Below are 16,146 nucleotides of genomic sequence, written 5' to 3'. Positions count from 1 at the left end.
CACCAGCAAGGGACACAATCTGATAAGCATGACAGCAGATGTATATGAAAAGTACATCAGATAAAGAATGCAAAGGCTTTGGTTCTGGTGAAAGGGATAGACAGAAGGCTATCAGGTAAGTTTCAAAGGGAACATCTGAGTGGACCTTCAGAGGTGAATAGGATTCCATTAAGCAAAAAAGAAGGGCAGGGCCTTATGGACACCAGAAATGTATGGACAAAGTCTAAAGATTAAAATCTATGCTATATTCAAGATATTAGCAGAAGACTTATATAACTGGAACATGAGATGAAATAGCACAAAAAGAGCAAAGTAGAATTAGCATAGTCTTTATGGTATGCTAATAAGTTGGCCTTTTTCCTGTATAATGAATGAGAAACCATCAGAAGTTTTTTCTTTTTAAAGATTTTATTTATTTATTTGAGAGAGAGAATGAGAGAGAGAGAGCATGAGAGGGGGGAGGGTCAGAGGGAGAAGCAGGCTCCCCGCCGAGCAGGGAGCCTGATGTGGGACTTGATCCCGGGACTCCAGGATCATGACCTGAGCCAAAGGCAGTCGCTTAACCAACTGAGCCACCCAGGCGCCCCCATCAGAAGTTTTTAAGCAAGAGAAACATATGAGCAAACAGATACTCCCAACAAGCAGACAGTGTGCAGGATGGATCAGAGGATTTAAAACCAGAGGTTGGGCAAATAGTGTAAAAGTTCTGGAAAGGGTTGATAAGGACAAAATCAGAGTAAATATAGTTAAGAATGGAAAGAATGTATGCAAGAGGCATTCCAGAGATAGACCCATCTACCATAGCCAAATATATATAGGCACACTGAAGGCATTAAAGAAATACTTGATGCATAAATGTGTATGCACATCTATGTATATGAGAGAGAGCTGAGCAGCCAGAGAGGGAGCTAAAGATGACAGAGGTTTCTAGCCAGAGTGTTGTCTCAGTGAAAGTAAAGCCCATTTACACTGTACCTTCTACACCCTCCCCTTCCCCACAAATAATACTGACAATGAGCCAGTTCACAAGTAGAGAATAAATTCATTTTGGACATGGTGATTTTGAAGTGGCTACTAGATAGCCAGAAGAAGATGAAAAAAAGGTATTAACAGAAACAGAATTTGGAAAAGAAAACATCACTATCCCAGCAACTGTTAAAACCACAGAAGTAAATGGGATCACAAGAGAAAGTGCTCGGAAGAAAAAAGAGCTGAAGATGGTAGCCACTGCTCTTTCATATCATGGCACCAACCTACCAGGGAAACTAACCATGCTCACAGCAGAGGTGAAGGGACTCATAGGCTTCCAGGGCCCCAAAATCCACTGATGGCCAAAGAACTTAGAGGATTAGGGGTGCCTGCATGGTGCAGTCGGTTAAGCGTCCAACTCTTGGTTTCAGCTCAGGTCATGACCTCATGATCATGGAATCAAGCTCCGTGTAGGACTCCACGCTCAGGGCAGAGTCTACTTGAGATTCTCTTTCCCTCTAACCCTCCCACTAATACTCTCTCTCTCAAATAAATAAATAAATCTTAAAAAAAAAAAAAAGAAAAGTTAGAGGATTAAAAATAGGACCCATATAATGATGTACTCTAAAAAAATTATAAAAAAAAAAAAGGACCCATAACCCATTCACAGCATCCACGCCACTGGGGCTGGTAAGCCCTCCTCTAATTAATGCCACCCTCCAACAGGCTACAGGAAGAGAAACTTTCAAAAGACCTTGACAGGCAAATCTAGATGTGAGACACTCTACAAGAAAATTGGCCTGGCTCCTAAAAAGAAAAAAAAAAAAAGGTAGACCTGGGGGGTGGGAGTCTATTCAAGACATGTAACAACTAACAGTGTGCATGAAAATCCTGACTAGACTGTTGTTCAAATAAAAACAACTAAAAAGTCAGGGCATCTGGGTGGCTCAGCCAGTTAAGCATCTGACTCTTGATCTCAGCTCAGGTCTTGATCTCAGGGTTGTGAGTTCAAGCCCTGCGTTGGGCTCCATACTGGACACAGAGCCTACTTTAAAAAAAAAAAAAGCTAACAAGGTTTATTTGTGGGACACCAGTGAAAATTTAATTTATAAACTGACAATTTATCATGTTAATTTTATTTTTTAATTTTTATTTTATTAATTTTCTTAAGTAGAGGATAATTTATGATGGCTATGCAGAATATCCTCATTCTCAGGAGATACAGGTTCAAGTATTTGGGGGTCTCGTGTCATGACACTGGCAATTTATTTCAAATGGTTCAACAGCAACAAAAGACACACACACACACACACACACACACACACACAAACATACAAAGTGAGAGATAAAGCAATACAGAAAAATGGTAACAAAACTGAAATCTAGGTGGAGGGTATGTGGATGTTCCTTGTTATACAGTTTAAACTTTTGGGTTTTTTTTTTTATTTTTTATTTATTTGTCAGAGGGAGAGAGCAAGCGAGCACAAGCAGGGGAGTGGCAAGCAGAGGGAGAGGGAGAAGCAGACTCCCCACTGAGCAGGGAGCCCGATGTGGGACTCAATCCCAGGACCCTGGGATCATGACCTGGGCCAAAGGCAGACGCTTAACCAACAGGAATCCCTAAACTTCTTTGCTTTTACAAAACTTTTCTTAATAAAACAAAACTGAGGAGGAAAATAATAGGTGCAATTAGAAAGTTAAAAGAAAAATAACGAAGTTGTATATGGAAGCCAAAAGACAAGTATTAAAACATAGCTGGGCAAAAGCATAGAAGCAAAGTCAAACAGGAGGGAATAGAGGAAAGCTGGTCATATTTGGCAGCTACTGATGTTTTGCAAGAGCGTGGACCAGTAGAACATGCACTTTGCTCAAACTCTCTCAAGGTCTGTAACATACTCTACTTTGTTATTAGAATTACTTAGAATTGACTCATGTCTTATTTCCCAATTCCCAAATGAGGAAGGAGACTATCGTACTCATTTCTCTATATTCTTTAGGAGCTAACAAAGTGCCTTGCAAATAGTAGAAATTAAACATTTGTTGCGTTGAAATAAACATATTTATTAGTCTTGATAAACTTAAAAAATATTTTCAGCACATAGAAAATCTTCTTTAAAAAGTATTTTTTCTTGGGGCGCCTGGGTGGCTCAGTCATTAAGCGTCTGCCTTCGGCTCAGGTCATGGTCCCTGGGTCCTGGGATTGAGCCCCACATTGGCCTCCCTGATCAGCGAGAAGCCTACTTCTCCCTCTGCCACTCCCCCTGCTTGTGTTCCCTCTCTTGCTGTGTCTCTCTGTCAGATAAATAAAATCTTTAAAAAAAAAAAAAAAAATATATATATATATATATATATCAGTTTTTCACCCATATGACTTAAATTTCTGTCAAACCTAGATCACTGAGGAATCTTCTTTTGATAAAATTTAGGTATTCCATGTTTTCCTGGCTGACCTTAACTACTGTGATAATAGAAAATGTGATATTGTGATAGAATAAGAAATATATATTTTGGTCTTCTTCCAAGGTTCCTGGCTCACATCTCCTAAAACCCTTGTAATTTCCTAAGTGTTTAGAGCACAGAAGCATCTATTATTATAATATTTGGTTTTTGTTCCTGGAATATCTCCAGAAGGATAAAAGTGAAAGAAACTCTTTTGTTATTCATAACAAGTCCCTTTCAACCAGACCCGAGTTTATGTTAATGAGGTGATGTTTAGAAAACCTCTAGGTAACCACTGGATGGGGGCTGGGCGATAGGGGGAAAACTAGGTAATGAGAACTTTCACCCCACCCCTCAACCTCACCCAGATCCCTAAGAAGGGGGCTGGAGGTTGAAAATCAATTGTTAACAATTTAAACAATCATGCCTGCATAATGAAGCCTCCGCTCTGAAATACAGAGTTCTAAGAGCTCTAGATGGATGAACAAAAATACATATACTTGCCAGGAGGGTGGCATACCCCAAAACTCCATGAGGACAAAAGCTCCTGTGCTCCAGACCTTCCAGACACAGATCTAGCCCTATATATTCTTCACCTGGTTGTTCATCTGTATTCTATAATATATCCTTTGTAATAAACCAGTAATCTAATAATTAAACTGTTTTCCTGAGTTCTGTGAGCCATTCTAGCAAATGATTGAACTTGCAGAGGGTGTCACAGGAACCTCCAATTTGTAGTTGAGTTGGACAGAAGTTGTAGGTGACTTGGGAACCCACCACTTTCTATGGGGGTCTGAAGCTGAGGGCAGTCTTCTGAGACTGAGCCCTTAGTCTGTGGAGTCTGCACCAACTTCAAGCAGTTGGTGTCATAACTGATTAAATTGTAGAATACTCCGTTGGTGTTGAAGAATTTGTCAGTAGAGAAAATAGTCACACATCTGGTATCAGAAGCATTCTGGGAAGTGTTGGGTTTAAGTAAGTAGAATTGTGAATAGAGAGAAACAAGAGTTTTTCCTTTAGGAGAGTCTATTTAATAATATAGTAAGTATCCTTGCTAGATCCCAAACCATTTGAACCATTATAATCCACAATCTCTGAAATACACTTGAAAGAAAAAAGTGAAATCCTTTGAAGGACTTTACTTGAAACTTTAATTAACACGGCACATAAATCATAAAGTAAAAAGTCAGGTATTAGTTATTAAGAATTAATTTTCTTTTAAAGGTTGCCATGGAGGGGGTGCCTGGGTAGCTCAGTTGGCTTAGCATCTGACTCCTGGTTTCAGCTGTCATGCCAGGGTCGTGAGATTGAGCCCTGCATCGGGCTCTGCGCTCAGTGGGAAGTCGGCTTGGGATTCTCTCTCTCTCTCTCCCCCTCTGCCCCTCCTCCCACTCATGTACTCTCTAATAAAATAAATAAATAAAATCTTTTTAAAATTAAAATAAAATAAAATAAAAGTTTCCATGGAGGTTTACCTGAATTAGTTTGTATAAAAATTCAGGTAAACAATGTTGTCAACTGATCCATTTCATGAGAATGTCAACTTAAGGCCAAATTTTAGTCACTAAAAAGCTAAAAAACAAGAAGTTAGGAATATGCATGCCTGGGTGGCTCAGTCGGTTAAGCGTCTGCCTTCGGCTCGGGACATGATCCCGGGGCCCTGGGATCGAGTCCCACATCGGGCTCCCTGCTCAGCGGGGAGTCTGCTTCTCCCTCTGCCTCTGCTGCCCCCCCCCTTGTGCTCTCTTGCTTTCAAACAGACATATAAAATCTTTAAAAAAAAAAAAAGAAGAAGAAGAAGTTAGGAATATAAAGCTGCTGCTCACCCAAGAAAAAAGATAAATACCAATTATAAGAACCAGCCAATTAACTCCTAATTTATGGGGAAACAACATATTTTTCCTGTTATCCTTGAATCATCTTTAAAACAAAATTTAATACCATTCAATAGCACAGCATATTTATAATAAGAATTATAATAATAGCTACATTTATATAGTCCTTAGGATGAGGCAGGCACCACTTTAAAAGCCTCACTGATACTAACTTGTTTAATCCTCACATTATACTGTGAAGCAGATACTATTGCCATTCCATCATATAGATGAAGACACTGAAAGCAAAGAGGTTAAGTAACTCACTCTAGATCACACAGCTAGGTAAGTGGCAGATCAGGATTTGCCTGGATTTAGGAAGTCTGTCTTCAGAGTCTATGCTTTTAATCACTACAGCTTCATCTCTTTTTATTCTCCTTCTGAAAAAAGGGAACAGCATGTACCACATGCAAAAGAGTACTATGGAATTTGAAGTTCAGTAAGGCTGATTGAGAATAGAGGAAAGCAAGATGAAGCTGAAGAAGGAGGCGGGGCCAGATCAAGTAGAAGAAGTAAGCCACATTAAAGGAACTGGACCTTTTTTTTGTTTTTAAGATTTATTTGAGAGAGAGATTTAAAATTTAAGATTCCTTTGATCTTCCATTTCTCCCTGGCTTTTGCTCTCTCTGCACTTGCTACAGTGATTGCTCTAAGATAAGGTTAGGGACTGATGACATGGGAGTTATGTTCTGTGATCTACTCTCTCATACTCAAAACCTAATAAGCAAATCCAGTTGAAATGATTTTAAGAGAAAAATAGAGGATAGGAGTTCTCATTTAAAATAAAAGACAGGGGTGCCTGTGGTTCAGACGGTTAAATGTCTTGATTTCAGTTCAGGTCATCGGATCAAACCACCACCAGGCTCTGCATTCAGCGTGCTCTAAATCAATCAATCAATCAATCAATCAATCTAACCTTTAAAAAAAATAGAAGACAAAATTTGTTCTATTGCATTTTACTACTACAGCAGGAATTTTTCTTATATTTTTATATTATATTGTCAAATCACAAAATACTTCCTATTTTTTACCCTCTGTCTTTACCATGGTGATGAATCTCCCTGATCTCTCTCTCCCCTTATTATTCCTATCCATTAGACCAAGCTTTCCAGAAATTTTGTAACTCTTTAGTCTAAGGTCAAAGCTCTCTTCTCTGCATTCACCAAGCACAATTCTGTATTATACATATGACATTCATCACATACCACTTTGTATGGTACTTTTCCATAATGTATGACTTAGAAAGCATGGGATACGGAATTATACACCTGTTACACTAAGTCACACAGTTAATAAGTTGCTTATACCCTCAGGTTACCAGTTTTTGCATCTGTAAATTGAGAATAGTAACAACATTGCACAACTGTTTTGAAGATAATTGATATCACATATGTAAGGTGCCTAGCACTGTGTCCAGCTATAAGCTCAATAATTGTCAGTTCTTGCATCAAAATTGTAAACTTTTCTTAGAATAATACTTAAGCTGTCCATGAATAGACATTTCAATTAGAATGCTTGGGAAGGGGGGCACCTGGGTGGCTCAGTCTGTTAAGTATCCAATTCTTGATTTTGGTTCAGGTCATGATCTCAGGGTTGTGAGATCCTGGGTGTGGAGCCTGCTTAAGATTGTTTCTGGGCGCACCTGGGTGGTGCAGTTGGTTAAGCGTCTGAATCTTGGTTTCCGCTCGGGTCGTGATCTCAGAGCCATGATCTCAGGGTTGTGAAATCAAGTCCCAGGTCAGGCTCTGCACTCAGAGCAGAGTCTGCCTGAGACTCTCTCTGGCCCTTCCCTGATACCTCTCTAAAATAAATAAATCTTGAAAGAAAAAAAAAAGGATTATCTCTCTCCTTCTCCCCCTCACCCCCAAAAAAGAGTGCATAGGAAGTGACACAGGAATATGAGTTTTTGGCAAATATCAGCAAAAATGGAACATAACATTTGAAATTAACATTTCCTATATGGATAATAAGTTTTCTGAAACAAGGTGTCATTATCATGTGTATCTTTGTAGCCATCACAATACCTAGCAACTAACAATCAAATATTTCATGGATTAATTGATTAGAGGACTGATGTTATTGGTTATCTCCCTTTTCTATCTCCTTTCTAATGGAGGTTTACATAAGAGTCTAGAATTAAGTTTTTCATTCAACAAACTGTTTTGCCTATTGTAGTGCCTATTGAACCCTACAAGTGTTATAATAATATATTGAGGTAAAATCTTTGTTCTTTGGAAGTTGACAAGAGAATGGAGGAACTGAGTAATATGCGCGGTTTCTAAATATAAGGCATTATATGAAAAACTACCTGAATCCCATGATTTAAAATACTTTTATAACCATCAATTTAATCCTATCTTTCTTTTTTTTTCTTAAGATTTTATTTATTCACTTGAGAGAGAAGGAGAGAGAGAGCATTAGCAATGGGGAAGAGGCAGAGGGAAAAGCAGACTCCCTGCTGAGCAGGGACCCCCACTGCGGGCCTCAATCCCAGGACCCTGGGTAGACATTTAATCATCTGAGCACCCCTAATCCTAACTTTCTTATAGAAATTTCAATGAGGGGAAGGAGGTCTCCTATGACCTAATATGAATAGTACATTACATCTCTTATACTACTGACTGGGATAATCTTTCGAGATTCTCATACTTCATGAAGAGAAACTAGATGGTTTTCCTGCTAAGATTAGGAACAAGGCACTCCTATTCAATATCACACTGGAAGTCCTAGCTAATACAGTAAGATAAGGAAATAAAAAGTATACAGATTGAGAAGAAAGAAATAAAACTCTTTGTTCACAGATGATATCATTGCCTTGGGAGAAAATCCTAAAGAATCAACAAAAAACTCCTGGGACTGGGCGCCTGGGTGGCTCAGTTGGTTAAGCGACTGCCTTCAGCTCAGGTCATGATCCTGGAGTCCCGAGATCGAGTCCCACATCCGGCTCCCTGCTCGGCAGGGAGTCTGCTTCTCGCTCTGACCCTCCCCCCTTCATGCTCTCTCTCTCTCAAATAAATAAATAAATAAAATCTTAAAAAAAAATTAAAAAAAAAAAACTCCTGGGACAAATAAATGATTATAGCAAGGTTGCAGGATACAAGGTTAATAAACAAAAGTCAATTACTTTCTTATATACCAGCAATGAAAAGTTGGAATTTAAATTAAAAACACAATAACATTTACATTAGCACCCAAAAAAATGAAATACTTAGGTATAAATCTAACAAAACATGTACAAGATCTATACAAGGAAAACTGAGGAGAGAAATCAAAAAAGATCTAAATAAAGGAAGAGATATTCCTTGCATGTGCCTAAGAAGACCCAATACTGACAAGGTGTCTGTGTTTCCCAATGTGATCTATGGATTCAACAAAATCCCAATCAAAATCTCAGCCAGTTATTTTGTGGGTATTGACAAAATGTCTCTCAAGTTGACATGGAAAAGCAAAGGACCCAGAATATCCAACACAATATTGAAGAAGAAGAAGATAGCAGAAGACTGACATTACCGATTTACTATATAGATTTACTCTAAAGCTATAGTAATCAAGATAGGGTAACATTCACAAAAGAATAGGCCAATAGATTAATAGAATGGAATAGAGAACCCAAAAATAGACCCACATAAGTACAGTCAAATAATCTTTGACAAAGCAACAAAGGATAACATTAGAGAAAAAAAAAGTCTTTCAACAAATGGTGCTTGAACTAATGGACATCCACATGCAAAAAAATTAATCTAGACACAGACCTTGCACCCTTCAAAAAATTAATTAATTAATTCAAAATGGAACATAGATCTAAATGTAAAATACAAACCAATAAAACTCCTATAAGATAATGGAAGAGAAAATCTAGACGACCTTGAGTTTGGAGATGACTTTTGACTAAAAATTAAAACTTCTGCTCTGCAAAAGACACTTAAGAGACTAAGAAGACAGGCCACAGATTGGGAGAAAATATTTGCAAAATATGTGTCTGTTAAAGGACTGGTATTTAAAATATACAATTTAATATTATTAACAACAATGAGGGGCACCTGGGTGGCTCAGTTGGTTAAGTGTCTGACTCTTGATCTCAGCTCAGGTCTTGATCTCAGGGTCCTGAGTTCAAGCTCTGCATTGGGCATGGAGCCTACTTAAAAAACAAAAACAAACAAACCAAAAAAACCCTCAACAATAAGAGAACAAATAACCCCATTTTAAAATGGGCAAAAGACATCTCAGCAAAGAAGATATGCAGATGACAAATAAGCATATGAAAAGCTGGTCAACATCACATGTCATTAGACGGTTGCAGATTAAAACACAAAATGAAGGGCGCCTGGGTGGCTCAGTCGTTAAGCGTCTGCCTTCTCCTCAGGTCATGATCCCAGGGTCCTAGGATCGAGCCCCACATCGGGCTCCCTGCTCGTCAGGAAGCCTGCTTCTCCCTTACCCCCTCCCCCTGCTTGTGTTCCCTCTCTCACTGTGTCTGTCAAATAAATAAATAAAATCTTAAAAAAAAAAAAAACACAGAATGAGATACCACTATACACCTATTAGAATGGCTAAAATCCAGAAGATCAAATGCTGACAAGGATACGAAGCGACAGTAAAGCTCATTTATTGTTGGCCGAAGTGCAAAATGATATAGCCACTTTGGAAGAGTTTGGCAGTTTCTTACAAAACCAAACACTCTCTTATCATATGATCCAACAATTACACTCCTTGGTATTTACCCACATGAACTGAAAATTATATCCACACAGAAATCGGCACATGAATGTTTATAGCAGCTTTATTCATAATTGCCAAAACTTGGAAGCAATCAAGATATCCTTCAGTAGGTGAATGGATAAATAGACTATGGTATATCCAGACAATATGTTATTCAGCACTAAAAAGAAATGAACTATCAAGCCATGGAAAGGCATGAAGGAAGCTAAAATGCTTATTACTAAATGAAAGAAGCTAATCTCAGGCTACATGGTGTGTGATTACAACTATGCCATTCTGGAAAAGGTAAAATTATAGAGACAGGAAAAGATCAGTGGTTGTCAGGGGCTCAAAGGAAAGGAGCCAGGGATAAATGGGTGGAGCACAGGATATGTTCAGGGCAAGAAAATTATTCTGTATGATATCATATTGGTGAATACATGTGATTGTACATTTGTCAAACCCATAGAGTATCTACAACGAAAAGAGTGAACTTTAAGGTAAAGTGTGGATTTTAATTAATAATGATATAACAATACTGGCTCATCAATTACAGCAAATGTACCACACTAAAGCAAGATATTAATTATAGGAAGGGGAGGCAGTAAGGGGACTTACTCTCCGTACTTTCCACTCAGTTTTTCTGTAAACCTAAAACTGCTCTAAAAAATAGTCAATTATTTTTGAAAAAATACATTAAGAGCCATCCGTTTCATCACATCTTTCTCACAGAAACTGGGGGATGAGGACCTGGGGAGGAGTCTTTCTCTGCTTTGATAGAAGCAGAACTTTATATCTTTTATACTAGTGCTTAGAATAATCTATTGAGATTCTCAATTGGTAACAAAATATACCACACTCAGAATAGTTAAGCAAATATAAGGCTGTAGAGCCAAGTAGCCTGAAAATGAAGCATGAGCAGGCCTTCAAGAAATTACTTCCAATATACTGGTAAATAGATAATACCCTCCAACTGGCCACTGAAAAGAGTAAAAGAAAGGAGAAAGGACCTAAGAGGTAACATTGCAGCTAACCACAATAAACAGTCTGAAAGTCATCTATCTTCTCATTAACTATCTCCCAGTTAATAAAAGAAACTTCTCTGAAGAGGAGGAAGTGAAAGAAACAGTTAAACTCGGTTGATTTTAAGATGGAGTCTGTGTTGGGCACAGAACAGAAATTCAATAAATATATATCACCCTAATATATATATACTATGTTGACTTTGCATAAGGTATACAACCCGCGTATAAGGTATAATGTGCAGCCACTACAAATAAAATTTCCAGAAGACATAAGGAAACCATTCCTCTAATTCCCATTCAGATTTCTCTCTAAAAACTAGCCACATTATGAACTTTATGTCTAAGAATACATTTTGTTAGCGGCTATAGATCTTTAAACAAAACAAACAAACAACAACAAAAAAACCTCTCTACAAGTATCATCTGAAGAAAGTTCATAAATGGTTTTACAAGGTCACGGAAAGTGGTAGCTATAATATCTGGCACATATAAGGCAAAATGTTTCTATTTAAAAAAAAAATCAAAGAAGCATTACCCAGGAAAGGTGTGTCACATTATTTTCTTAAAAAGTAACTCATTAAGAAGGTCTCTATAAAAACATATTTTACAAATATGTGGGATGTGTTTGTTTCTCTACTGAAACAAGAACTAACTTGAGAGAAGAGCATATTAACACATTCTGAAAAGAGAGGTAATTAACATACTGGAAACTAACATTTTTGGCACATGGGACCTACAGCAAGAATGTCTATCCTCTAGTCATGAGTCATGGACTAGGCTGCCTCTATTGTGAAGCAATCTTTCAGTAAAGGAGCAGCAGGGAAGAATACAACAGATGAATAATGACTTGGACAACTTCCCAGGAAGAAATCATCATGAAGCTAGGTCTGAGAAAGCTAGACAGTAGATACTACACATTATGCTAATGCTCTCTTTTCTTAATCACCCCTACTGTTCTGTTAACAGCAGAGGGTCACATTTAGTCTTTAGTTCTATCTAAAGTTTTCTATTTGGTATGGATTTTAATAATACTGAATAAAATTATACAAGTTGGCCTTAAATTCTGTGAATTATTTAATGTATCATTATAAATTATTTCTGATGACATTTGTGAAGAGTTCTCACCGGTCACATACCCACCCCAGCACACACACACAATGACACCAGAAGGCAACACTCTGCTTTACCTTCTGCTGAAAAGTCTGCTACCTCCAACGCTTGAGGTCCATACACGAAGCCCTCCTGGTATCTATGAACACAGCAGAGGCAAAAGGCAGAGAAGTTTATGTAGATTTAAAGTTACACTGCCCAAAACATAAAATGCCAAATGCCTATGACAAGTCTAAATATCTGTCAAGGAAATCGGATTTTAGATTTGACAGTGATCACATCAACAATATATTGATAATATTCAGAGTTCATTATATATTATGTAGCTAATTACGTGAAAAAAAGCAGAAGTGGAGCCTTAATTAATATATACTCTCACCAAAAGTGATTTATACTCTCTGAAATACTAAAAGAGAAACAAAGTATGAATTCATATGTAGTCAAAGTAACAATTTAATTTTTAAAATTATGTGAGAGATGGGGCACCTGGCTGGCTCAGTCAGTAGAGCATGTGACTCTTGATCTCAGGGTGATGAGTTCAAGCCCATGTTGGGCACAGAACTTACTTAAAAATAAATAAATAATAAAATTATGTAAAGAGCCAATACACACATAAGGAATATAAAAGAAATTAAGTAGAAAAATATTCTTCACAAAATGGAGTGTGATAGACCCTATAGCTCAAGGTAAATTCCTTCTTAGGACATGAGATTGTTGGGGATATACAAGAAAAACAATTAGAAACAGACCTGGAAGAGGACAAGGTAGAGGAAAAAGGGAAAAGTAGAACCGAAAAGATATTCTAATGCCAAGTCTGACAGTAATTTTGAAATGAGCAAGGTACTACATATGCTAGGCAGTAAGGGGCAAATCTTCCTTGTTCCAATATTATAAAATAAATATAAGCACGAAACATGAAAAGCTTTTCAGAAAACATCCATGTAAAAAATTAAGTATGTAATCAGGTAAAATATTTAGAACTCAGATTTCATCTCATTCTTTTCAAACAACAGGGATAAAAGACTGCAAAATGCAGCTCGGGTATGGGAACAGGAATCAGATAAATTTTACAAGCTATTAAATTTAAAAGAGGGGCGTATGTTATCTTTATGTAATATTTAGAAAACCTTAAAAATGTCATCAAATAATTAGGAAAGAAGAAACAAAGCACTGTCTTAAAACATGGTATGTCAAGAAAGAAACATAGTATTACAAAACATAGGCCCTAAAGTCAGGTGGCTTGAGTTCAAGTTCCAGATAAATCATTCTGTTGCTTTGCAACATAAGGCAGCTCAGTTAATTTCTTAGTGCAACCAGAGTTGTTCAATGAGGCCTCCTTCACCATCTCACAGATTTACACTGAATATCAAAAGAAGTAAGATTTTAAAAATCACAGAATGCTATATTTTGTAAGAATTTAAATCAGTGCATTTGACTTAAATTAACAATAAAAGTGGTCATATAGGGCCACCTGGGTGGCTCAGTCGGTTAAGCATCTGCCTTCGGCTCAGGTCATGATCCCAGGGTCCTGGGATCGAGCCCCACATCGGGCTCCCTGCTCAGTGGAGAACCTGCTTCTCCCTCTCTCTCTGCTGCTCCCCCTGCCTGTGCTTGCTCTTGCTCTCTCTCTCAAATAAATAAAATCTTTAAAAAAAAAAAAAAGTGGTCATATAGAGGGAATGCAGAGTGCCAATCCAAGGAATTTGGGGAAATGGATGAGGAAGGAAGCCCAAAGCAAAAAAGACTGAGCTGGCCAGAAGAGCCTAGAGTAGCTGTCAGGGCTAAATTGCAGCCAGAAAGGTCACCATCCCCAGGAGGGGGTTGTATCATATTACTAATTTAGCATTTTGCCCAGCACTATCTGCCTCAGATTTATCTTCCCCTAAATCCCAAAGCAATCTTATAGACTGCACCCTCCTCTAAAGTGCCACTTGGGACAGTCTAAACTAACTGACAGGATGTGAGACACAGGAACTACCTGCATGTTGCATATATTTCTAAAAACCAAACAGATAAAATTCCACCCGATAAAACAATAATGGCAGCAAAGTCTCCTATGGAATGTATGATGTGCCAGGTACAACTCTAAGAGCTCCACAGGTATGAGGTCATTCGGTCTTCATAACTCTGAGATATTACCCTCATTTCACAAATAAAAAAACTGAGACACAAGACCTTAAGAAACTTGCTTAAACACACACAGCCAGAAGCAGCAGATGTACAATTCAAACACATGACTTCGAGAGCCACACTCTTCATCACTGTATCATCCAGTCTATGGAATTAAAATCATACAAACCAGGCACTTATCTCTATGTAAGAAACCACACAATAATATTCAATTTATTCATAGATGTTCAAATGAATTCAATGTAGTCAATCATGCTATATGGATCCTTCAGCATTTGCAACATTTTCCTGGAAAATTAAAATTCAAATGATTGTTGTACAAAATATGTTAAAAAATGGGAAATGCTTATGAGCCCAGTCATGAGTAAAATATATATATGGTCATACATAGCCAAATAACATTAAAATAATATTGGTGTTAGAGTAGCAAGACTGAGTTGGGGAGTGATTTTTGTTCCATTGTTTTTAAATTGCTGCCATGTGGGGCGCCTGGCTGGCTCAGTCAGTGGAGCATGCAACTCTCGATCTCAGGGTTGTGAGTTCAAGCCCCATGTTGGGTGTGGAGCCTACTTAAAAATAAATAAATAGGGACACCTGGGTGGCTCAGTTGGTTAAGCATCTGACCCTTGATTCGGCTCAGTTCATGATCTCAGGGTCTGTGGATCGAGCCCCACGTCAGGCTCCCCGCTCAGCTGGGAGTCTGCTTATCTCCCTCTCCCTCTGTCCCTCCCCCTGCTCTCTCTCTCTCTAAAATAAATAAATAAATCTTTAAAAATAAATTGATTAATTAATTAAATTGCTGCCATGTGATTATATAACTCACTCTTATAAACATTTTATAAGCTTAAAAAAATTCAACACAATGAGATACTACCACATGCCCATTAAGATGGTTACTATCAATTTTTTTTAAAGGACGGAAATAAGTGTTGGTGAGGATGTAAAGAAATTGGAACCCCTGTGTACTGTTGGTGAGAATGTAAAATGGTGCAGCTGCAATAGTAAACAGTATGGCAGTTCCTCAAAAAATTAATAGAATTACCATATTATCCAGCAATTCCACTTCGGGGTATATAGCCAAAAGGATTCAAAGCAGGGATTCTCAAAAAGACATTTATATGCCCATGTTCATAGCAGCATTATTCATAACAGCCAAAAAGTGGAAGCCACCCAAGTCTCCACTGACAGATGAATGGATAAACAAATTGTGGTATACTTGGGGCATAGCTCCTGTAATCTCCAGTGATGGACGCACCCACTTCACTGGGCAAATCACACAAGCCTTAATGAAGCACTTGCAAACTTCTTGGAATTATCATTGCCCTTATCACCCTCAATCATCAGGCAAGGCTGAAAGAACTAATGGGACCCTCAAACTTAAAACTTCTAAACTTGCTACAACTACTGGACTTCCCTGGCTAAGCTATTGCTTTTGACCTTACTGACTGTTCCCAGTATCCCCTTTGGGAAACGAATTTATTCCACACAAGAAAATCACCAACAGATCAATGTCTACTGGCATACCACCTTCTGCTAATCCCTTGTTACTTCAGGTATATGACCAACTACTATAAGTCTCTAATGTCTCACGCTCAAGCCTATTATCAACAGGTTAAGAAGCCATCCCAGATCCCAATTCAAAGGATCCTGTTGGTCACAGTCTAGAGCCTGGTGATTGGGTATTCCAGAAACATCCTCAGGGGATGGCAGCCCTCAAACCTCATTGCAAAGGATCTTACCAAATGCTCCTGACCACTGACACTGCTGCAAAATTAAAAGGCATTGAACCTTGGATACACATCTCACAGAAGGCTCCACTAGACACCTGCTACTGTACAGACACTGGAGACCCCCAAATCAATTTGACGAGGAAGAGCAGTAGTTGACATCAAGTTAGACTG

At 38.1% G+C, this 16,146-nt stretch overlaps 1 protein-coding gene across 2 annotated transcripts in view; it reads right to left on the bottom strand.

Moving 5' to 3' along the window:
* The window catches only part of CDK19 (cyclin dependent kinase 19), a 165,653-nt gene that overhangs the window by 112,165 nt on the left and 37,342 nt on the right, over positions 1 to 16,146 (bottom strand). The window contains exon 2 of one of the 2 annotated variants that reach the window (XM_028104150.2): positions 12,193 to 12,254. The exons of the other annotated variant lie outside the window; for it this stretch is intronic. The gene's annotated coding sequence lies outside the window, so the exon portion shown is untranslated. The remainder of the gene's footprint in view (positions 1 to 12,192; positions 12,255 to 16,146) is intronic. 2 annotated transcript variants of the gene reach the window in all.

Source organism: Eumetopias jubatus, unplaced genomic scaffold (genome assembly GCF_037043125.1).
Source record: "Eumetopias jubatus isolate StellerSeaLion01/CBP00866 unplaced genomic scaffold, mEumJub1_p1.0 scaffold_6, whole genome shotgun sequence".
NCBI classification, from domain to species: domain Eukaryota; kingdom Metazoa; phylum Chordata; class Mammalia; order Carnivora; family Otariidae; genus Eumetopias; species Eumetopias jubatus.
The sequence above is the reverse complement of the archived record's forward strand: the minus strand, read 5'-3'. Positions and strand labels throughout refer to the sequence as shown.